The sequence below is a fragment of the Falco naumanni genome, chromosome 7 (assembly GCF_017639655.2).
Source record: "Falco naumanni isolate bFalNau1 chromosome 7, bFalNau1.pat, whole genome shotgun sequence".
NCBI classification, from domain to species: domain Eukaryota; kingdom Metazoa; phylum Chordata; class Aves; order Falconiformes; family Falconidae; genus Falco; species Falco naumanni.
The window spans coordinates 2,635,256-2,657,724 of NC_054060.1; the positions used below are offsets into that span (position 1 = coordinate 2,635,256).

The following is a 22,469-nucleotide window of genomic DNA, read 5'->3' on the forward strand; positions in this document are numbered from 1 at the left end:
ATGCTTTTTATAGGATTCAAATTCCAATTAAATTAGAGCAGATTATTCAACAAGAAAGCCTACAAAATGAAGTCTCAGTTTATGTATTGGAAAGCAAAATGCAAATATGTTGCTTTCCAGCTCACAGGTTTTCAAACCAAAAGACAAACTTACTTTAAGTAAAAATTATTTCATTCAAATTCTGAGGGAATCGACTCAAGTAACTGATCCTCAACTGAATTATTCAGCTTTTTTATCAACAGACTTATTTCTTCCCTCTTTATTCTTAATTTGCCTATTCATAAATTCTACCGCTTTGTCAGTCAAAAGAAATACTTTCCAGTAGCTTTGACAAAGCAAAAATTAGCAGGGAAGAGAACTGGCACGTAAATGCTTCACTGCAAAATACTTCCTTGCAACGTAAGATATTTTTCTCTTCCTGGAGCTTTAACACCAGCAGAATCGATGTGATCATCCCAGTTACACCCCCCCCGTGCAGTGCCCGCCACAGGGCTTCCACCGAGGCTTTGGGATCCCCAAAGGGATTTTGGGGCTTTCTGAGGTCCCCAGGCTGGCTCTGCGGTGGCTGGTTTGGGCACAGGGTCCACGCTGGTTTGGGTGGGGGGTCCCGGTGCCACCGCTCCACCCGGGGTCCTCACTGGCACCCGCAGGGCAGCAGCTTGGCTTTTAGCAACGCTGCTTCGTGCTGGAAGGTGCAGCAGGGCAGAGGGACGTGCTCTCGGGGGCAGCTCTGCGCCTCCCTTTGCTCTGCTCCTGCACAGCGGTGCCTTCCCCAGCCCGCGTCGCCTGGCTCTGACTGGGAGCCACTGGATCTCATTAAGGGAGCTTGTGTGGGTCGTGGGTGTTTCCAGGGGAAATACCGGTGATCATAAATCTTTCCTTTTGATCTCCAAACATCAGTCTCTGCTGAGCTAAAGATGACTCAAAGGTTACAGTAAGAGTTTGAGTCAGAGAGGTAGAACCAGATGAAAATCTTAGTTCTGTAATTTTATTAGGCATCGGGAAATATTTTAACAGGGGGCTTAAATATATCTTTAAACACAGAACTTAAAAAGAAGGAAGGGATTTGTTCAACTGACACACCGGAGGAATTGTAGGACCTTAGAAACAATTTGTAAAGCCTCGTTAAATAGGAGAAGGCTCTGTGAACCCGTCCAGCTTTCCCGAAGAACTTTGAACCTTCCTCCTCCGCCGGTCTGCAGCCGCTTGCCGCCGTAACCTGCCTGCAGGCACCGCAAGCCACCCAGCTGCATCTTGGGACCCTGGGAGCGTGATGTGGGGTGGTGAACGCAGTCAGGGTTGGGGTCCCTCCTTGCCATCGCTTCTGATTTTCCCGGTTTCTCCAGGCGCTAGGCGGGCCGTGAGGCTGGTGTTAGTGGAAGGAGTGGACAGGGCAGTGGACGCCTGGGGTTTGGGGTGGGATGTTGGGGGTGAGATGTGGTCATCTTTCTGCTCTGGAATTGTTACCTCGTGTCTCTGTTGCAAAATGTCTTCTTGTCCTCATCTTGGTTTGAGACGCCAAAGAGAAACTGTGAGGCTGTTGCCGTTTTCCCTTCCCTGGAGAGCAGGCTGGGGAGGACCCAGAGGGGCTGCAGGGGGTGGCGGTGGCTGCCAGAGAAGCACTAACAGGGGGTGACAGCTCGGACTCGCCATCCTGACGCCCTGCCATGGCGTGCTGTGGTCGGGGCACGCTCTGTGGGCTGCTCACGGGGAGATGTCACCCAGGCCTGGCCGGCCCCACCGCTCAGCATGCTGCACAGTTTTGCCTCCTGGGATGTGAGAGGGATGCTGGAGATTTTGGCAGCACCCCAGAGAGCAGCCGGGGGGTTTGGCACCCGGGAGGCTATTGAAGATGGCTTATGTGTTTGAGAGCCACTTGGATACATCCGTGCTGAGAAGGGAAGGTCCCTCCACCTTTCTTCTCCGTCGTTTCTTGTGTGGGGGTGAGGGTTCCTCACCCTTTGGTGCTCCAGCTGCGAGTGAGACTCCCTGTGCAAGGAGCCTTGGGAATGTCACCCCTTGGGCACAGCTCCAGGGCTCTCCTAGCAGTTTCCCAGCCTTGTGACGATGTTTTCCAGTGGGCTGGCAAGGCGACCTTGCCCTGCTGTGCCGTGGGGACCTCAGGGTGTGTGGTGGGGAACAGAGCCAGTGGTGATGCTTCTCTCATGGAGCAAGCAGACCTTGCAGTCACTGCTGCTGTGTAACACTGTCTTCGAGCTGCCCAAGGCTTGTTCTGTCTGGTGGCAGAGCTGCACGGGAGTATCCAAGACTAACAAATTCCCTGGGGAGAAGAATGTGGATTTGGGGGAGAAAGGCTCTCATCACCCTCCTTCCAGGTGTTAATGGCCAGCTGACATGGGGAGGTTGGCAGCAGAATGAAACCCCAACCTATATCCTTTTCGCGGTGAGCTGTGCTTTCTGCCTGGGCGGGGGGGAACTGTCACGGGTGCCACCGGGCAGAGGGGCTAAGGTCCCCCCAGTGTGTGGCTCAACGATGCTTTGTCAGACCCTCAGAGCCAACTGAGCCGGTGGCTTTTAGGTCCTGCCTTGGACACAGCAAGGACGCAACTCAACTTCTGCTGGAAGGGAGGGACAAAGCACAGGGCAGGGGCTGCCCATGCTCTGGGGGCGCTGGGCAGGCAGAGACAGAGAGGGAGGGAGAAGAGAAGGGAGGGGAGATAAACGGAGAGGGATGCCGGGTGGCAGAGGGCTGTTCCCTCCATCTCATTTCCCATTAAGGTGGTTTGAAGAGCCCACAGTTTCCCCTCCTTGTAAACGGTAGCAGCTTTCTGCAGAGCTCTCTGCTCTACCAGGAGGGAATGAGAAAGCAATGTCAAATACATGTTTGAAATGTCAACAGAAGGGCCCTGCAAGATTGACTGCAGTCTCGTGAAATATTTAATTCTTTCTCTCCTTATGAAGAGAGACGTTATTCTGGATGAAAGATTTATGCAGGGGGAGGAGGGCAAGGAAGGAGGGAAGAGAGAGGGGGAAGGAGCGTGCTGGGGGAAGGAGAGGACCAGCTGGCTCCCCCTCTCACTGCTACCCCTAACGGGGTGCCCGTTTGATCTGCCTGCCTATTACTCATCGCTGGAAATGTTGGATGTTGCTTCATTATCTCAGCCTCATTTATTCCTATCAGCATCTTTTCCCTTTCTGCTGCCTTTATCTTTGCCCAGATGTCTATCGCAAAGTGCGTGCCCACCTGCACACCAGCCGCGGAGCCCCAGACTGCCCTGGCACAGCCACCCCAAAGCGCAGGTACCAGGTGCTGGGGACACGAGTGACAACGCGGGGCCCTGGGTGGCACAGCCGCGGAGAAGCTGTCAATGCCAGATGGTGGCAGAGGGGTGTCCTGTTGATCAGGGTGCCCTTTTTCCAGGCCTGCAGGCTTTATGCTGCTCGATGGAGAAGTCTTGCTTTCCCATGTCGGGTGCCAGTGTGTGATGCTGCAGATCTGGGGGGACACGAGCGCAGCCCGCGGGGCTGAGGGGGACGAGGAGGGCAGAGGAAGCATTCCCCTCATCCACTCCCTGCCTAGCGCTGTCACCTGCTCTGTGCCCAAAGGCTTGCTGCCTGTTCACCTCCTTGGGGTTTGTTCATTGCACGGAGCCCGTGAACAGCCAGGCAGAGGGATCCCGTCCCCTTGGCAGCTTGCGCTGTAACCTGCCTCCTGCCCTGTGTGCCACCAGCTCCCTACGGTGGCGGCTGAGCCGATGGGTCTTCCTGGCTCACCCTGGGTGGCAGGGCTGGCACCGGGACGGGGAGTGCGGTGGGTGGCTGCGGCCGTGCTCACCCGGAGCCTCCCGGGCAGTGGAGCTCAGCGGAGGCTGCTGGCATCTGTTGTAATGTCGATAACCCAGCTGAGGTCGTGTTAGCGAGACCAGAACCGGCGGAGAAGGCATCTCCCCGCCCCTGCAGTTCTTCAGATAGAAAAGAAACCAGTTCCCACCAGCAACAGGAACAGAGATGTAAAATTCCAGCAGCAGTAAAAAAAAATAAAAAAATCTCAAACCCCGCCCCCCCAGCCCTTTTGATTGCACTGAATAGGGTTTTTTTAAAAATAATTTCAAAACATTTTGATAGTTGCTTTTCATTTCTAGTTCTTTTTGCAAAACTATAAATTACCTTAGATTTATTAACCTAAAAAATGATTTTCTTTCATTTCAAATGTGTCAAAAATGGGACATTTTGACCTTCTGAGCCTTTTTCCAGAATTTTTGTGAAATGGGTAATTTGTCAAAATTGATCCTTTTTTGGGAGGCTCTGAATTTCAACAAACTGGTATTTACTGATGAAAACACATTTGGTTGACAAATTCCCAAAGCAGCTCTATTCAGGCAGTGGCTGTGGCTGTGATTTCGGGTTTCCAGAGCAGAGCGGAGAAAAGTTTTGGTGTGTGATTAGGGGCTTTTGCACCCCGGGTGGGGACGCGTCCTGAGAGCGGGTGCATCTCGGGCAGCTGCAGCCCTCTGCGCCCACCTAGCGCAGGTCCAAGGCAGAGACCTGGAGCTGAAAAGGGCAGTAGTGTCCCCTCTGGAGTCCCCTGGGCCACCCGTGTCCCCCCCCGTGCTCTGCGTAGCTGGCTCTGTGCAGGGCAGAGCAGCTGAGAAACCTGTGGCTCCCCTGGCACCTCCCGCTGAAACCACACGCGCTGGCATCATGGCATCCAAGCTGATGCACTCGCTGCAGCGTTAAACCTTGATAAATGCCTTTAATATTTAATTGGTCTTTAAAAAACATAAATAGGCAGGATATTGAATGCCACTCCTCAGGCGGAATAAGGCAAGGAATGTATGTTACCCAGCGACTGGTGGCGTCATCCATTTCGTGTGGTTTGAAACCAAGGGCTTGGGAAATGTTTCTGTTTCTTCTGCAAGCTGACAGGCGCAGGAAGCAGCAGTGCCAGGGGGACCCCCTTCCCTTCCCCCCCCCCCCCCGCCCCACAGCCCCGTGCAGCAATCGCATCCGCTCAGGATTTGCCTGCAAATTCCCACCTCCAGCTGTGCCAGGTTCTCCAAGGACTTCAGCTCCAGCCCCACACATCCTGGTGTGAGTCCATCCCTTGGAAAGATGATTCCACTGCCCCGCTGGGTCACGAGATCACGACCCAGAGCTTAGGCCTGGCTTTTGCTAAGGGCGAGTTATGGGCTATAAAGCAGATGTATGGGCAGATTACCCTTGGGAAAACTAAAACAAACGAACACAAAAGCCCCGACTCAAACATCTTCTGAGGTTCACAGGAAGTTCAACTGATGTGCTGAGGGAAAAATTAGGTTTATTAGGGAAGCTGGGGTTCAGGCATTCCCTGCTAACCACCCAAGCCAGCAATCTTTGCAGAGGAGGTGGGAGTAATGCAAAGAGCATCCTCCCCTGCCATCACCAGCAGCCTCGTCCGACTCCTTCAGCACTGCCAGCAAAAGTGGTGGGTGAACCTCTACGCATCTAAAGGCTGATTTTTCAATCAGATGAGCACTTAAGCCTCCCAGAGTTCAGGTACTTGTCTCTCTGCTGCCACTCCTGCCTCTTCAGCATGAAGAAGTGGGCTGGAGATCCCAAGAGAACAAGCTTTGCTATGAAGTTGCTAGTGCCTGGGGCTCACGGGTTGGGGGTGGCACTAAAATATCCACTCTTTGAGCTTGGCTCCCAGTTTTTCAGCCACAGCAGTGTCTCAGCCACCGTCAGCTTCTTCTAAATACAGAGAAATGCTGCAGGCCCTCGGCAGCAGCACCGGGGAGCTGCTGCTAAACGCACAGGAATAATGATCCCGCTGCTGGGCAGCCCTGGCAGAGCAGAGATGTCGGGAGGGAGTGGAAGCAGCAGCAGCAGCAGCAGCAATAATAAACAAGGAGTGATCTGGTGGGGAAAGCTTGATCTGAGGGCTGGGTGACAGGTCTGCCGGGGCTTTTCCTGAGGGAGGGACCTGGGACTCATTGGAGGGAAGAGGCAGGAGCAGCTTACGCTCACCCGCACAGCACTCAACCCACCGCAGCCGTGCCGTTGTGCGCAGCGGGGAGATCCCTGTGCGGGCAAAGCCTTCTGCTCTTCCTCTCTCCAGATGGAGCAGGCGGGGGTGGCATGCAAGTCTGGATCAGGCAGATCTCGCAGCCGTGCCGTGCTGTGCAGGCAGTCCCTGCCTGCCCTCTCCCTGCTGCCTGCCCGGCACCGAGCCGGCTGCCACCCCGCGCCCACTGGCAGAGCGGCGTTTCCCACCCGGACCAGGAGCGGTGTCCTGTGGGACCCACTGCACACATGCTAGTCCTTCTTCTCTCAAGCAGCTCCTCAAAACCCACCCAAAGCAACATGGAAGAAGCCACTGCAGTCCTGCAGGAGCTGGCAGCGTCCAACTCTCTGCCTTTTGTTTTCTCTCTTTTCTTCCCTCCTTCCTTCACTTTTACTGTCCCTCCTCTGCAGAACCAAAACATTTTGGAGACTCTGCACTCTGTGCTAGCCTATTATTCACAGAACCTCCTATCTCCCTGCTTCAGGATGCTGCCTGGATCCGACCAATTACCAGCTCCCTTGATGTATAACACCATAAAACCCTTAACCTCATTATAGAAAATTTCTTTTGAATGGCCTTTAAAAACCATCTCATTACACAGGAAGAACTGTAATTACCTTTAACAAGACAGAGATATTGTGTGAGCGAGTGTGTTTGGGCTGTCAAAACAGCAGCAGTGGGAGTTCATCTCCAGCCAGTTTCACCACAAGGGCAAACACCTTGTAATTCCCCCCCCGTGCCCCGCTCTTCATCCCAGCCCTCCTCCTGCCCCTCACTCCTCCCTTCTCCACACTTTTGCCAGGCAAACGCGATGCCTTGCTTGGCTCTGCTTTCCAGATAAAGCCCATCTTCCCCAGATCTCGTCTCTTAACGCTCCTGGTGTGAGCAAAGGTCTTGCTAAGCCCGTCCCTGCTCTGGCATCACACGTGGCTGATGCTGTCCCGGGGCCGCTGGGTCCCTGGGCTGAGCGTTGGGCTTGGCCAAGCAGAGCCAAGAAGGAGGTGACAATGTGGCTCCTGGGACTTGCCATTACCACGGCCTTGCGGTGCTGGGGCTGCAGGGATGACACCTCTCCTAAGCAAGGCCGCCTGGGCTGAACGGGGAGGGCTGAATGCCGGTTTGCCTTCGCTGCCTTCCAGGAAAGTAGAAAAATGGCTTTTTGTAGGGCAAAACTGCTGTCTCTGCTCCTTCCAGCTTTGGCTTCTGTTGACCTGGAGGGCAGGGGTCTGCCCCAGCAGCCCGTCGGGATTTGGCTCTTTGCTGCCGTGTTACAGCTCATCCTCGGAGGGGGACCGGAGGGGTTAAGTTGTTTTCCTTTCTTTGTGCATGTGACTCAAAAGAAGATATTTTTTTCCAAACAAAAAATTTTCCATCCCATCTGTCACTAATGTCAATGCACTCCTTTGCCCAGATCCAGTTTTTTAAAAAAAAACACCAAAAAATCTAACATTATTTTAGAAAAATCTCAACACACGTTGCCAGGGCTGTGATATATTCCATTTCTCGGAAAGGAGCTGTTGCAGTTTTTAACCCTTTGTGTTCATCCTGAGGGGCTCTGCAGCCCTCGCTTCCTCCCTGCTCTCCCCTGTGGTGTTTCTGGCTGTTGCCTCTTTATTTCTGTCCTTTATTATTCCCACCACCGGGCTGGGGTCTTTTTTGGGTGTGTTTTTATATTGGCAAATGACGAGCTTATTGAGTGCCATTTAGCCGTTTCCAACACGGCCGCCCCGGTAGCCCTGGCCACGCTCGCTCTGGCAGTATGTATTGATAAAGAGCATTTACTGCGCATCTCCCTGGTTTTGAACATTTATGAGCCGATGAAAGGCTAGGGGCTGGGTCCGCGGGGCAGCCGAGTCCCCCACCACGGCATACAAGCAAGCACAGGCAGAGCCCTTCTCCTTGCAGCAGCCACCCCCACTTCTCCCTGTGCAGCCTCTTGGCACTGATCACATTGGTGGTACTGGGAAACGGCACAAAAACCATTACGGGGACTGGGGCAGCTGCCCCCCCATCATGCCGCAGGGCTGCCCAGAGGCAGCACAGCCCATCCAACAGCCCCTGGCCTGAGTGGCTTTGCCCAGGGGCACAGGGACCCCCCTCAGCAGGCAGGCTGCTCTATCGCTTTGCTTGGCCATGCTGCCCAAACGTGGTTGTCACCTACCATATGAAGGGGAGGGTGGCCGTTGGGAGCCCAGCTGACGTGAGTCAAGCTAATTGCTTAAGGGCCTTAATTGTGCTAAGCACCTGCACCTGGAGCCTGCACCTGACTGTCTCCAAGGGCGCCAGGGTATTTAAGCTCTGGGCTGGCCCCCTCACTCCTTTCTTGAGCTTCAGTGGGGGTGGAGGTGTCTCCTTCTGCTCCAGCCTGGGCTGCCTGTGGGACCCCTGGACCTGGCTTGTTGCTGTTGATGGAGCTGGCTGCAGCACCCACCTGTCCCTGCTGTGTTTGGAGCCATGGGCTCGTGCCTCATCGTAGAGAGCACCTTCTGCTCCTGGCTTGCCTTCCCCGAAAGAGCAGCCAGCCCTTGCTGGCAGGAGACGTGCTTCTGAAGCCGCCCGGTGAGTTTTGACCCCGTGGTGGAGGGCTGACAGCTCTGGGAAGGCACTGGCTGTCCTGCCACCTCCTGGGTAGGCTCCAGCACGTGTCTTTGAACTTGGGCTTTCTCAATGTGTTGTGCTCGTGACTGGGCATGCAGGACCAGCGTGGCGAGCCCAGCTGGGCTGGTGTGTGTTACCCACCGGTGGTCCTGCTCAGGATCTGTGGCCTTGCTGAAGGCAGGGCTCGCGGTGCCCTCCTGGGGCTGGGGCCCGTATGTGGGGTGAAGGCTGACTCCTGGGGCTCAGCCTCGCCTCTGGGGCATGCGGAGGGGGTGCCAGGCCCTTAGGAAGGGGGTGGCATGCTTTTCCTTCATGTGAAGGTGGCTGGGCTGGACTGTGGCTGATCAAAAGGCTGTGAGCGAAGCAGCTGTGCTGTTTGTGTGCGGCCCCTGCCCACCTTGCAGCCTGCTAGCGGGGGTGACTTATCCCTTTGCTCCCCCGAATGCCTCGGGGGAGGCCTGGGCTCCGGACAGTCTCCTCTGGCACCTACTAAAGATGCGTGGTAATCAGCTTGGGTAGCTGCCCTCCCTATCCCAGTGTGCCAGAGACTCTGGGGAATGTTCTTGGTCCTCTCCCTGCTGGCAGCACCTGAGAAGGAGCCGTGGGGCTCGGTTGTGCCAGTTGTGACGGCTTCTGCAGCCTGCCCCTCTGCTGGCTCTGTGGGGCAGGAGCACAGCCCCGCCTTGTGCGCCCTTGCAAGTGCGTACTTATTTATTGCAAATACATGTACCAAGCCCCAGCCACGGGCAGGTCCTCTTGCAGCTACAGTCGCTCTGGCTGGGAGCGGGTGTGCGTGGGCTGCAGGTCCCTGCCACCCCAGGGACCCCAGGGCGGGGGCTGTACCTTGGGGGAGTCCCTGGGAAACAGGTCCTGGTGTGCAGGGAGCGTTCCCGTCCCGCTGTAACTGCCCTCCTGAGAGCTGCTTCACTCGGCCTCGTGTCTCTGACCTTTTCGGTGTTGTGCAGCGGCGCTGGGGCTGCCTGTGGCTCCACGCTGCCTAACGAGCCTGTGGGGATCGAGGGGAAACAGGCAGCCAATAAAAATACAGAATATTGAAAAGGTCAGGGCCGTTTGGCGTGACACAGTAACTCACAAAAGTTGTTGGGCACGGCATTACTCCCTGCCACCCCTGGTTGTTGGCCAGGTGCAGGGGCTGTGGCTGGCTCGCGTGGTGTGGGGTAAGGACATGCAGCTGTGCCCTGGGGCACTGGGGAGCTCTGCTGGCGTGCCAGTACCTCTGATGTCATGTGTTGGTTGCACCTCTGCAAGCTGTCCTGGAGAAATCCTCCTCCAGAAGGAGTCTTCAGAAAGTGGGCTTTGCTTCCATTGATGCGGAGGGGTTGATGCCCCTCTGGCTGGGGAGCTGCTAACTTGCAGCAGGCTCCCGCTGCGATGCCAGCGGCAGGGAGCTGGGTGAGGTTGTCTCAGTGTTGTGCTCTGGATCTGTGCCCTGGGTGACACAGCAGTGGTGGCAGGGACCACAGACCTCCTGGAGAGTGCTAGCCCCGCCGGCTGCAAGGGGCTCTGACTCATCCTGATGGCCAGCAGGTGAGGGTGCAGGGTCAGATGTGCACCGGGCTGCTCTGTGCTCCTCTCCTGCTTGCCAATAAGGGCAAAGCTCTCGTGCAAAGCTGTGCTGATTTAGCAAATCTGTCCTTCCTGAGGGCAGGGGGGAAATGTGCATCCAAAAGTTCTCAAACTCTTTCCACTTCTCCAGCACTGGTGCAGGGGGGAGCCCTCCACTTCTGCCTCTGAACTCTTCTAGTTCTCCACCTCTGTCCCAGCACATCTGTCTGCTTCTCCTCTGCCCCAGGCTGCTGGGATCTCACCTTTCCAGCTAAGGTGCATTTAATGGTCCTTTGTGGTGGCAGGTCCAGTAATCTTGCCATATGCCTGGCTATGGAAACATGCTGTAGGCCTGCCAAGTGCTGGGAGCAGAGGGAGAAAAAGGTCTTCTAAAACCCACTTATTTCATGCCACCAAAATCGTTGTGACAATTTTACTTCTGAAGGCTCCTCATCAGCCCTGTGCCATGGTGATGGTTATCGGAAAATATCGAACAGCACTTTGTGCAGTTCCCTTTCCTGTGGGCAAAAGACATTTGGAAATGACAATTCATTGAGTTTAGGAGTGAAAGTTAAGTGCTGGAAGTGAAAACAAAGGAGCGGGGTGAAACTGCAGGTCAGTGCCAGGCAGGCAGCCGCCAGGGCCGTGCACTGGCACAGCAGCAGGTCTCGCCCTGGATGCTGCATCCCCCATCTGGATGCTGATTTCTCTGCAGACTCTGTGCCTGATGGTTGGGGTTTGCCCAAGTTTCTGGCAGAAAGGACTGTTTTATGCTGCTTTGGGTAAATGCAACGGCTGGATTATCCCTTTGGCTCCCCAGAGCCAAGCTCCTGCATGCCCAGCCCTCACGTGCACCCTCGCCGCGGCTGCGGGCAGGGTGGATGTCTGCCCAGTCTGGTGCTTTTTACAGCCCTGGGCTTTGCTATTTCAGGTCTTCATGTGGTGTCCTGGGGACAGTCTTTTGTGTGACATGCAGTTCAGTAAATATGTAATGTGTTGTTTTAGGGCTGTATTGCTTTTATGCAGCACTAATGTAATGCTGTTCAGAGAGCTCTGGCATGCCTATTAGCAGCTGAAGTGGAGTGAAGGAAGGATGCTCTTCCTCTCCAAGCCCATCACCTTCGCCTCTTGATGCTCTCAGCCATGATGTAGTGGCCTAAAGGAGACAACTAGTCTTTGTTATCACTTAGTGAAGATCAGTCAATGGGATCATTAAAGTGACTATGGATTGGTCTTGTTTTTAAAAGGAATCTAAAATATTTGGCCAAAGTCCCGTTGGAGCATTTTCAGCTTTTGCGAAAGCCTTCTGCTAGACGACTTGTTTCTAGTGTTCCTACCAGAATCACATTCTCAGGTTTGGTGTGACCTCCATGAGGAATTGCAGGTGCTGGTAAGGGCTTTAGCCAGTCTAGAAGATGTCCCCAGCATCCTGCCCCGGCCATGTGTCACAGCCCCCTAGCAGCTTGGGGGGGCTGTCAGGCCGTAGCTGTGTGTCAGATAAGGTTGGAAACACTTTCCTCCCTGGGGTTCCCCTGATTCAGGGTAGGACTTGGCTCGTGTTCCTAATTGCGCCCAAATCTGCTTCTTCCAGGCTCTTCCTGGGGCAGGGGTGCCGTCCTGAGAGCAGACCTGCTTTGTGGTGAGCCTTGTGCCCCGTCCCACACTGCTGCATTGATGTGCTCAAGCTTACGGGTGCTCCCGGCAGGTTGTTAAACTGTGTTATTCTGGACTGGCTCTTCAGCACCTTGCTGGTTTCGGCCCCTAGCATTTAATAATTGTAATACCTAATTTTAGTATAATGGCACTCATTCAGTCTGCAGTTCCCAGAACGTGTAAGTGACATAAATTAATATTACGCAGAAAAAGTCAAACTTCTGGTGCAAGATCAATAGATCATAATTTGGTGACATTTGAAAATACATCTTATTAGCAGTTCATATTTTGGCACTTTTCATATATTCCCATGCGCCTCCCTCCCTGCTGTCCTGGGGAGCTGCTGTGCGTGTGGTTGCTGATGGCATCAGAAGTTCTGTGAAATAGCATCGCTTGTGCTGGGTGCCACTTTGTGGCTTTTATCTTGTGGAAAATAAATACCCTGATGGAGAGCTGGAAGCACTGTCGGTCGCTGCGGTGCAGCATCCAGGAGCCGTTAGCATCTTGCAGCTGTAATGAGCAGGGCTTTGTTCTGAGCTGGGTCAGGGCACCTGAACCCCCCAGCAGGCACCCTGGCGTTGTGTGGTGCTGGTGTGGCCAGCCTTAGCGGAAAGGGGAGACTGGGAGAGCGAGGGCAGCCTGTGGCCCTGCCCTGTCTGAGGGGGGGACAGGTGCGTTGGAAGGACAGCCCAGGGCCAGCCTGCGTGACCCGGGCTGTGCTGCTGGGTGGGCGAGCAGAGGCTTTGTGGCCTCATGGCACAAACCAGCACCTCTTACCGGCATTCCTGAGGAAAGGTAATGCGTGTCCTTGCCTTGCGGGGGTCCTTCTCAGCCCCAGCGTATGGGGATCTTGGCCCTTTTTTGACGGCTTGAATTGACTCCCCCAAGGACAGGGCTCAAGGCAGAGGCTGAGCCTGTCGTGGCTCTGGGCTGGGGTCTCCTGTGCTCGCCGCCTCCTTTTCCCATGTGCAGCGGGTGGTGCTGAGCTGATTTGTCTGCATGAGTCAGACTCTTTGGCAACGAGTTCAGAGCAGAGTTTTTCAGCCAGCCGTAATCATCTCTCTTCAGGGCACGCACACGCGTGTGCACACACTTCTCCCCTCACATGTCTTGCTCTGTTTTCTCCACCTTAGAGGGAAGCTAATCTCCTCCTCAGCCCTCACCCATCAGAGCAGATTAGAGCAGCTCTTGGTTCCTCCTGCGTTGTGGAGGAATTGCCAGGATCAGAGGTTTGGATCATAGCTGCTGGGGGGATGATCCCTCTTTTGGTAAGCCTGGATGAGAAAGGTGGTGTGCAGTTACTCTGTATTTGCAGAGCGTGTTAGAGAAGATGCACTTTCCTCTGGTCCCCAGAGTCACCAGGAGCTGTGCTGGGTTTTGCTCAAATGGAAGATGCTTGTGTACACTTCTGTAAGCAATGAAGTGACTCAGGTTGCCCACTCAGTCTTCTCTTTCCACAGACTGTTCCCAAAGTCCCTCTGGATGTGTCTGAAGCATCCTAAATAAGACCTGGGCGCGCTGTGCTCTGAGGTGGAGGCTGTGCTGAGCTGCTCAGAAAAAATAGGCCATTGCTTTTCTCACGCAGCCAGGCATTTAAAGAGCCTGTGCGGGAGGAGTGTGGGCATGTGGCTAAATCAGAAGTGAGGAGCTGTCCCCTCCTTTGGCACCTCACCTGCCTTGCATGAAATGGGACGTTGGGAAGCCAGGCTGCGGACTGGCTGCCTTTTTTTGATGGCTTTCTTGGTGGCACTGGCTCAGTGCAGTGCTCCTGCCATCCAGCTGAAATTGCTGGGGAGAAGCGGCTTACTCTTTGCTTTGCCTTTCTGGCTAGGATTTCCAAAATGGCTCAGTTCTTTTTTTTGCATCTGCTCCCAGAAAAGTCAATGGCAAAACTTGCTTGCCTGAAGTGAGGTTGGGTAATTGACCTCGCAGGAATCCCTGCCTTGCTCCCCTGATCGTTTCTCCAGCCAGATGCCCAGGCAAAGCATCTATCTCTGTCTTCCAACCTGAGATGCTCTCTTTTCACTAATTAAATGAGGAATATCATCTCTTTATATTTCTGTCAGCTGATTTCAAATTAGAAAGGGGCCTATAGGACCAAGAAGAACCTTATCCTCCCTTTGGGGATCTCCTTCCTTTTTATTCAAGTTTTTTTTGTGGACTGATAATTCCATCTTAAGGTCTCCGGTGATACTGCGGTAACCCTTGGATGCTATTCAAGTGCATCCTGGCCCCCGGCGTGTGCTCATTGCCTCCTAATTGCTCTAAATAAGTTGGGAATTATGAAATTAAAGTGCCACTGATATCAGGCAGCCCTGGCACACTGCAGTTACAGACATGTGAGGGAAGTGGACAGATGGGGAGATGTTAGGATAATAGGTATTAAATGCAGATTTTACCCTGTTTGGGATCCCCATCTAAGCATGGTTCAACTTCTCAGCACAGCAATTTTGGCAGCTTCAAAGTTGGTGCCCCAGCTGAGCATTTGGCAGGGGTTGGGTTACATACAGGACATCAAACTGAATGACCTCCCTCTGTTCCCCAGAGATTCCTGGATACTGTACTCTGCAGGGACAAGGACCAAGGACGTGCAAAATAACCCTGAGGCCACACAGTGTCCCCGGTCTGTAAATCCTGGGTTGCCAGTCCTTGGGGCAGTGTGGTCAAACAGAATCAAGTAGATGTGGGCTGTTGGGGCTGTGCTGGCTCATCAGACAGGCAGGGCTTGTCCTTCAGGTCACTCCCTCAATCTGTAATGGGCTGACAGCTGAGTTTTGGGTGCTGGTGTCGAACCCAGAAGAGAGCGAGCGGGGTGTCTTTCTACCCTGGCATGTAGGAAAGCTGGCCCGAATCCCCAGTGTGCCTGGGAGCAGCACCCCAGCTCCTGGCCGTCCTGGGAATGTGGGGGACAGCACTGTGGGGCAGTGGTAAGGAGGGTATGGGAGGTGGTGGGGCTGGGAGCTGCCCAGGGGAGAGTTTGGGATCTGCTTGGCGTCATTCAGAAGCTGCTCTTACGGTCTGATCACCTGGAAATGCTGCTGCCTTTAGTTTCCTTTGCTCTGAAAGAAAAGAAACTTTATTTTTAGCATACGCAGTCAAAGGGGAAGAATGATGTCGTGTTCTTGGCTGGCAGTGTTACTGTGTCCTGTAGGAGCAGAGGGCCTGGGTAGGTTTTGAATGCAGGTCCTAAGCAAAGGCAGTTTTGTGACAATGTTCCCAGCCAGAATAGATGCATCTCGTAACCCATGGCATGACATTCCCCCAAGCCATGGGGCATGCAGACCAGCAGTTCAGCGCTCATCCCCATGAACGAGTATTGCACCCCGGATCCTGCAGCAAGAGCTGCCCAGGTGTGGTAACACAATGCTCAAGTGCATCTTGGCCAGAGCTCCTCGCTTCTGGAGCCTGCAGGGGGTGGCTGGTCCCAGAGCTGCAGGTGAGGATGAGCTTCATCAGTCTGCAAGTGCTTGTGTCACCTTACAGGTGTGTCCAGTTCTGTGGCTGCAGTTAATAGTTTTCTGAAGATGGATGGCAAGTACAACACAGCAGTTTTTTTCTTTCCAAAAAAATGCCAATCATTTTAATCACTTGCCTAAGATTTGGGTCAAGTCCAGCCACCTGGCTTTGGATAATAACTCTCCCAAGCCTTCTTGAGCTAGTCTTGTGAAGCATCGGTGTTATCAGGACACTTGAAATGGATGGGAGGTGCACAGACATGGCAGCCAGCTGGTCTGCAGGATGGATGGCTGGTTGGAAAGTTACATTTGCTCAGCCTGAGCCAATTCTATTCCTGTAACTGGCCTTGGCTGTGACTTCGGCTTCCCCATGGCTCATCTGATGCTCGCCCTGTGACATGCTCGCCTGGGGGCCTGTTGTGCAGGCTTTGGGTTGCAATGGCAGGATCCCTTGCTCTGGGCAGCCCTCCAGGCTCAGGGCTGATCTTTTGGAGGAGTTCAAGACCTCTGCATTCCACCTGTTGCACATACAAAGGAGACAATTTGCGACCCACTGGTCTGACATGCTCCACAGCGGAAGCCAGAAATTGTCCCCCGTGTATGCCTTTGTCAAGTGCAGTACCTCTGAGTGCACTCAAGCATGAGGTTCCCAAAGACATGGGAGCTGCAGGATCCTGGCTCTGCTGGCCGGCAGGAGAGGTCTCTGTGAACCTGCAGAGGAGCAGCCATCTGTTCCTAGCTGGGGCATTTGGAGCAATCCTTTGAGTAAGGGTGCTCCCGGAGTGCCTGGGCTGGCTGGGGCTGCTGGCACCCTGCTCTGCCGGGGGCTGCACGGGGTGCAGCAGTCTGTCTGCATGAGGGACCATGGATGCTGTCCTGGGCTGGTCCCGGTGACGGAGGGTTCAAATCTCTCTAAAACATGGCACCTCCAGGCAAACAGCTCATCCTGCAGGAGGGCATTACAGCGGCTGTGAAATCCTACAGGCAGGGAATGCCTGGGGGTTGGGTGGTAGTTCAGAGTTAACTTTCTCAAAAGGATCTACAGGCTGCAGGGCTGTGACCCTGGTGCCATTTGTGCTTCCTTCCCAGTGTGTAAGCGGGCCAGCCTCCCTGGTGCCCAGCACCTGGCGGTGCGGCAGCCCTGTTCAGGGGCACCCTCCCACCCATCGCTGCCATTCCCTCTGCTTGGGTAGAAATGCCGCCTCCAGTCGCAGCCCTTGCACGGTTGTGCTCATAACCCAGCGCGCTGAGTTATTGACGGAAGCCGGCGTGCATGCTGCTTGGCACGGCGCACCGCGACCTTGAGATCCCCTCTCAGTGTACCCTCCTGCCCTTGTGCTGGCTGGAGCAGACTTAATCCTTTCTCCTCATCTCGTGTGCATGTCGGCTCATTCCTGCTCTCACCTTGCCTTCCTCCGCTTCCCCTTCGGGCTTGGTGCCTTGGGCTGGGGTAGGTCGGTGCCAGCTCCCACCAAGAGCCAGCCCCTTCTCTGCACGGCTGAGCACGGCGCGGTACATCCCTGGACCTGCAAGGGAAAGGTCCTGGTGCCACCCCCCAGCGAATGAGCCGGGCAGGGCCACAGCACTGGGGAAGGGGGAGTGCGGGGCACGGCTGGCTCACCCGTGCAGGCACGCTGGGTTTTGGCTGGGGCTGGGTTGGCTGTTCTTGCTGGGCGAGGAGGAGGAGGAAGGAGCAGTGCTGGGTGGAAAGCCCTGGTGAGCTGGGCTTGGCATGGCTGCGGGAGGAGGAAGGGGGCAGTGCCGGTGCCCCCAGGACGGGCCGCAGGAGCTGTCACCCCATATGACCCCCTTTTTGGCAGCTGCAGCCAGCCTGGCTATCAAGGGCAGGGTAAAAGGGTGAGTGGCCACCAGGGCTTGTTCAGCCGCTAGGAGCTGGTTGATGCTCGAGACAGCTGCCTTGCTGGTCTGCGCTGTGCGGTGCTGGGGCGAGGCTTGGTCTGGGGGAGCCTCATTTCTGAGGAGCAGATCCCTTGGGTTTGCTCCACCCGAGTGCTGTCCCAGCGGTACAGTTTGGCACACCAGGACTCTGCAAATGGGACCAAACATCAGTATCCCGTGGGCTTTGCCTCCCCTCCGAACAGGGCAGGTCTCGGAGACCCAGGCTGGCACTGAGCAGAGCGGGTTGTCACTGGTACCCAGTTAGCCCAGGTGCCCAGAGGTGTCCTGGCATTGCCCAGCAGGGCTGTGGGTGGAAGGACGGACTTGTTTTTCTGTCTTGATCCCTTGTGGCTGAGGTTTCATGGAGCATTTCACCCAGAGGTGAAGTCACTCAGCGTGGCCACCTTTAGCAGCTGCTTCTCTGCATTGTGGGTTGTAAATGTCCCCTTAATTTAGTGCCTGCAGTGCACTAAAGCAGCAACCTTAGCACAGCCTCTGCATAGTAACTGAAGATGCTCTAGATCCTTTGCTCGGACACAAACCTGATCTCCTTGACTGCTGTAGCCCCAGTGAGTGATGTCTCCCTTACCCTGGGTGCCTCTGCCCCATCCCAGCTGTGTGCTGCAGCCAGGTCTGCTCCGGGCGGTGACAGGAGGAGCTGGTACCTCTGCATTTGGGGTGAGGGCAGGAGTGGACCGGGAATGGCAGGGGGATCCTGCCCCTGGGGTCAGACCATGCAGCACAGCTCCCTGCATGGCTCTGGGGTCCTGCCCCATCCCTGCAGTGAAGCACCATGCTGCTCCTTGCCCCAGACTGCTGCCCTTCCTCACCACTGTGCCTTCCCACGCTCACTTTTGAAAGATAACACCCTGTTACTTAGCCTAATACAGCCAGGTGCTCAGTCCGGGCAGGAATGCACACACTTCCTAAAGGTTTCATTTCTTTGCCTGAACTTAGTAGTGAAAGGTGGTTTTTCTCCTTCGCAGAAAAGAATAATAGCTCTGACCTTGAGGAGAGAAATGATGACGGTTCAGAGTTTTCCTCCTTTTTTGTTGCTATTTTTCTTGCAAAATATTCAAGTTGAGAGGGATTTTTTGCTTAAACAATTTATGCCTAGTGGATAGATTTATTCCATTCAGCTGCCAGCCACAAGAAAGCCCCATTATTCCCTGTGGCATGGCTTTTTTTCCTCAATACTCATAAATACTCTTTGCTAAATCTGAGTTTCTCCTCCTTGTGAAGGTGAGGGACCAGGTATTCCTGCCCCATTCCTGATGCTGGATGTGCCTCCTTGTAGCCACCTCTCCCCCTTTGCTGGCCTAACCCATGGGAACCCGAGTGGTGCTCAGGACCTGCTCCTAAATCTCCCTGTCTCCCCGCACCTATCCCATTCTGTTCCCTCATTATTTCTGTCTCATGGGGATAAAGGCTGTATAAAACCAGTTTTTTTGGAATGTCCTGACACAGAGAGATGCTTTGTAGGCAGCCCTTCCAAATCCCACCTGGCCACTACTTCCCATGCCTCTGCTCCCAGCCAACACCCTGCTTCCCAGCTTTTAGCAGGAACCAGGCAAATATTGGATTTCCAGGCTGGCTGGGTGGTTTAGCACCATTCTTTCAAGGGAGGAGGGGAAAGATTGAAGGTTCAGTTTGGTTCTGAATGATTTATTTGAACAAATGTGACAGAAATGCAAAGTGAGTGTTTGGGCTTGACAGCAGAGTTTGTTTGGATAGGCGGTAGAAAAAAAAAAAGAGGAGATACTTAAAATGAAAAGTGGGCTCAGAGGGAGGAAAAAAGGGAGACATCACAACTGGCTGTTTTTAATGCTGACTGATCACTTAATACTCTCTTTTGAAACACCGTTCTGTGCGACAAGGCACATTTGCCAGGGCTGGGATTGCTGTGGCCGTGTAGCTCACTGGTGAGTTTGGCTGTGCTACCTCCAGAGCCGGCATGGCACCACCTGCGTGCCAGCCCCTTGCACCACCGGTGCCTGCCTCAGTTTCCCTTCCCCTGTCTGCAGCCCGTCCCTGAGGTTTGGGGAGCTCCAGCTGTCTCACCCCATCCTTAGCGGGGTGGGTTGATGCAGGGCTCCCGTGTGCTGCTGCAGCTCCCTTGCTCAAGAGATTTAATTGAGGTTTGGACTGAGATCTCCAAACTCATTGCAGCAGTGAGCCTGAGACGTAGCGTCCCTTCCCTGACAGGAGGCTCGCTGGCTCTCTCTCTCGCTCTGGTGCTTTTGATTTCTTTAGAGCTCAGATTTTCAGGCTCCTCGCTTCCCTGCTAGTGCAGTGTTATAGGAACAGATGGGCTGTTTCCGATTGCTGCCCCCTGAACTTGGGAGGAGGTTTGAGTTTGGAGCAAGTCTGCCTCTTGTTCCATGTGACTCCCTGCAGCAGATTCCTGCTGTGGGCAGCCAGGTCTGCCCTGCCCCTGTGGACGTGGAGCCTCCTACGGAGGACCCAGCAAACACCCCTCTCTGTGCCGAGGAGAGCTCTCTGGAGTAAGATTTTTCTCTCTTAGCAGATAAATCTGTCTCATTGTTACCTTAGTAGCGATGGCTGAGCATCATCTTATGGGTTGATGCTGTTGAGATGCTTAGTCTAAGCTTCATCTAATCCTCTTTCATCTAGCAATCGGGCTAGTGATCTCGCAGAAACAGGTCTTCTGACACCAGCCTCAGCGTTCTGTGGTGCGTGCTGGTGCTGGAAGGGGAATGCTCCCGAAGTGCCTCAGTGCTGCTGCCCCTGAACTGAGCCAGAGGCAAAAGAGAAAAAACGAGCCCAAGTTTCTAACCTGAACTCGGTACCTGGCTTGTGGATTTCGGGTTTAGGTGGCAGCTCCTGATTTCACAGAACTGTGGCATGCAATTCCCTTACCTGGCTTCTTGTGGAACACGAACCACGTTTTTATAACCATGACTTTGGATTGGGTTAAAGTTTTGGAGTCTTTTGAGAATGCCCTCCTGATTCTGGCCTGCTCTGCTGCTTTCTACTGCATGCTGCCAGCGCACCCAGAGGATTCTGCAGCTCTTCGGGGAGCAATGGCAAACTTAAAGCAAGTTCAAAATATTTCCATTCCCTTTCTGTGTGGCGAGGCCCTGAATTCAAGGCAGAATGTGGGGCTGCTGGACTCTGTGCTTGAAAACTCTTGGACTGTGAGCTTTGCAATCAAAACGTGATTCCCACTTGCTGAAAGCAGGAGCCTTGTCTGTGGTTCAAGGGGCTCGTTGCCCTCCAGCATCCCAGTATCACCCAGGCACCTGCCTGGGGGCCGTGCCTCAGTGTAGGGATGGGGTCACCTGGCTTCCATCTGGCATGAGGCGGTGGCAGGGACTAGCACCCAGGGCCACCCACCTGTGGCCTCAGGGCGTGAGAGAGGGGCCGTGGGGTTTGCTGTTAGCAAAATCCGATCAGCCCCAAGCTGGTTCTCGGGTGGTGGTTAGACCTCATCTCTGGGATCCGATTTTGACCGGTTCTGGGATGAACATCATCCCTCCTTGAGCAAGAGAGGTCAGGTGGCCAAAGCCTTGGTGGCTGTCTGCCAACGCCGCGTGGTGTGGGCTAGCTGCGGTGATGGGTGGCTGTGGGAGGGAGGGAGAGGTGGCCTCCAGTGGGGCAGGTCCCTTGACTTGGCCTTGCTGCTGCTCTGATGCTTCAGGAGCCTCCCCACTTACCTCTTGTGTGGCTGCTGGCATGGAAAGCCCTGTGCTAGCAAGCAGATGGGTGGGTGCACCTCGAGCAGGACAAGAGGAGATGGAAACCGCTGCGCGGGGGAGTAGGGGAACAGACCTGACACCAGCCAGTGCTCTGGGGCTGCTTGCTGCCACCACCTTGTCCTAATCCCTTAACCCTGCTTGGTGTCAGCCCCCAGCGCCTCCCTCCTTTCCTGCCCAAATTGGATGTGCCTCCCTTTAGCACCTTCTCATGCTCTCCCCATCCTCCTGTCTTGCAGGGCTGCGTGTCCAGGGCTGAGCGAGCGAGGTGCCCCGCTGTTCCGCGCTGGGTCCCATGAGACAGGCAGGACCACCCTGTCCTTCCCGCCTGGGGCCGCAGCACCCCCCTCTCCCCCCGCTGCACGGGAAGCCCCTCCAGCACCCAAAACGAAGAAGCTGTGGAGGTCTGCTGCCACGGTAAGTCCCTGGGCTGTGGTGTTCCTGCACCCCTTCCCTGGAGGAGGGCTCGCCGCGGGGTTTGCTGCCTTGCTTGCTTCACGTGCGTCTCCCCGCCGCAGCGATGTGGGGCGCGCACGCAGGGCTGCAAAAGCGGCGTTGAGCAAACAGCTTATGCACCGAATAATTCAGGTTTCAGTCAACAGAAACAGCTCACGAATTCAGGTTGTATTTAGCAAGTGGTTTTGGCTGGGAAAAAGTGAAACACTGAAAAGTTTCATTTTGACATTTTCAAAATGAAACCTTTCAGCCATCTGTTTCGAGATGACATTTCATTTTGAATTTTTTCTAGGTTGGTTTTTTTTTTCAGTAGCGGGGGGAAGCCACCTGCAAACAAAATGAAAGCTTCACTTCAGACTAAACAATATTTGGTTCAGCCCCAGATTATTACTGGGGGTTTAAAATTTGGCAAAGGAAAAAAAAAAAAAACAAACCCCAATAAAATCCAGTTAACCTGAACAACTTTCTTTTCTCAATTTGGCCACCAAAACAAGAACCAAGCACACACCCCTGTTTTCTCCAGTCCAGATCTCCAGGTTTGTTGCTGGGCTGTTGGGCAGCACGAGGGACCCCCAGAGCAGGCAGCAGGGGGGAGCCCTGCCCCCCCCATGGGGTGGGGGGCTGCCGCACTGGCAGGGCTCTGCTGTGTGCCTGCGAGGGAGCTGGAGCAGAGGCACGCACTACGCATCGTTGGCTTTTTTGAGTGAGAGCTTGGGAAGAGCCTGTGGTGGCAGAACATGTTGTACCAATGACTTCAGGGATGGCAGGAGAGGCTCTGTGGGAGCTAATTTTAGCTACAGCAGAAAGCTTGTGCCTGAGGGGAGAGCGTGCTGTGCTGAGCCCACCTGGGAGCTGGCGCCTTCCCAGGGATGTGATGGTGGCCACTGGTGCCCAGACCTGTGCTGGCTGCTGCGGGGTGCCACGGGTGCTTGGCAGGTGTCACCCAGCCCCCTTTGCTGCCCTGTGGGGAGCATCACTGCCTGCTCTCTGTGCTTTCCCCTTCTGGTGTCTCAAAGTCCACCCTGGGGGTGGAGGTAGGGATAAATGTGATGTTGAAGTGATTTTCTGGTCTGCCTGGAAGGTTTTTGCAGCTGGGCTTGTCCTGCACAGGAGAAACCCCTT

General features: G+C 54.6%; 1 protein-coding gene across 2 annotated transcripts in view; it reads left to right on the forward strand.

Moving 5' to 3' along the window:
* Window positions 1–22,469, forward strand: part of LINGO1 (leucine rich repeat and Ig domain containing 1) — a 170,316-nt gene that overhangs the window by 79,208 nt on the left and 68,639 nt on the right. For both annotated transcript variants that reach the window (XM_040602075.1, XM_040602076.1), the window contains one exon: window positions 21,131–21,308. The gene's annotated coding sequence lies outside the window, so the exon portion shown is untranslated. The remainder of the gene's footprint in view (window positions 1–21,130; window positions 21,309–22,469) is intronic.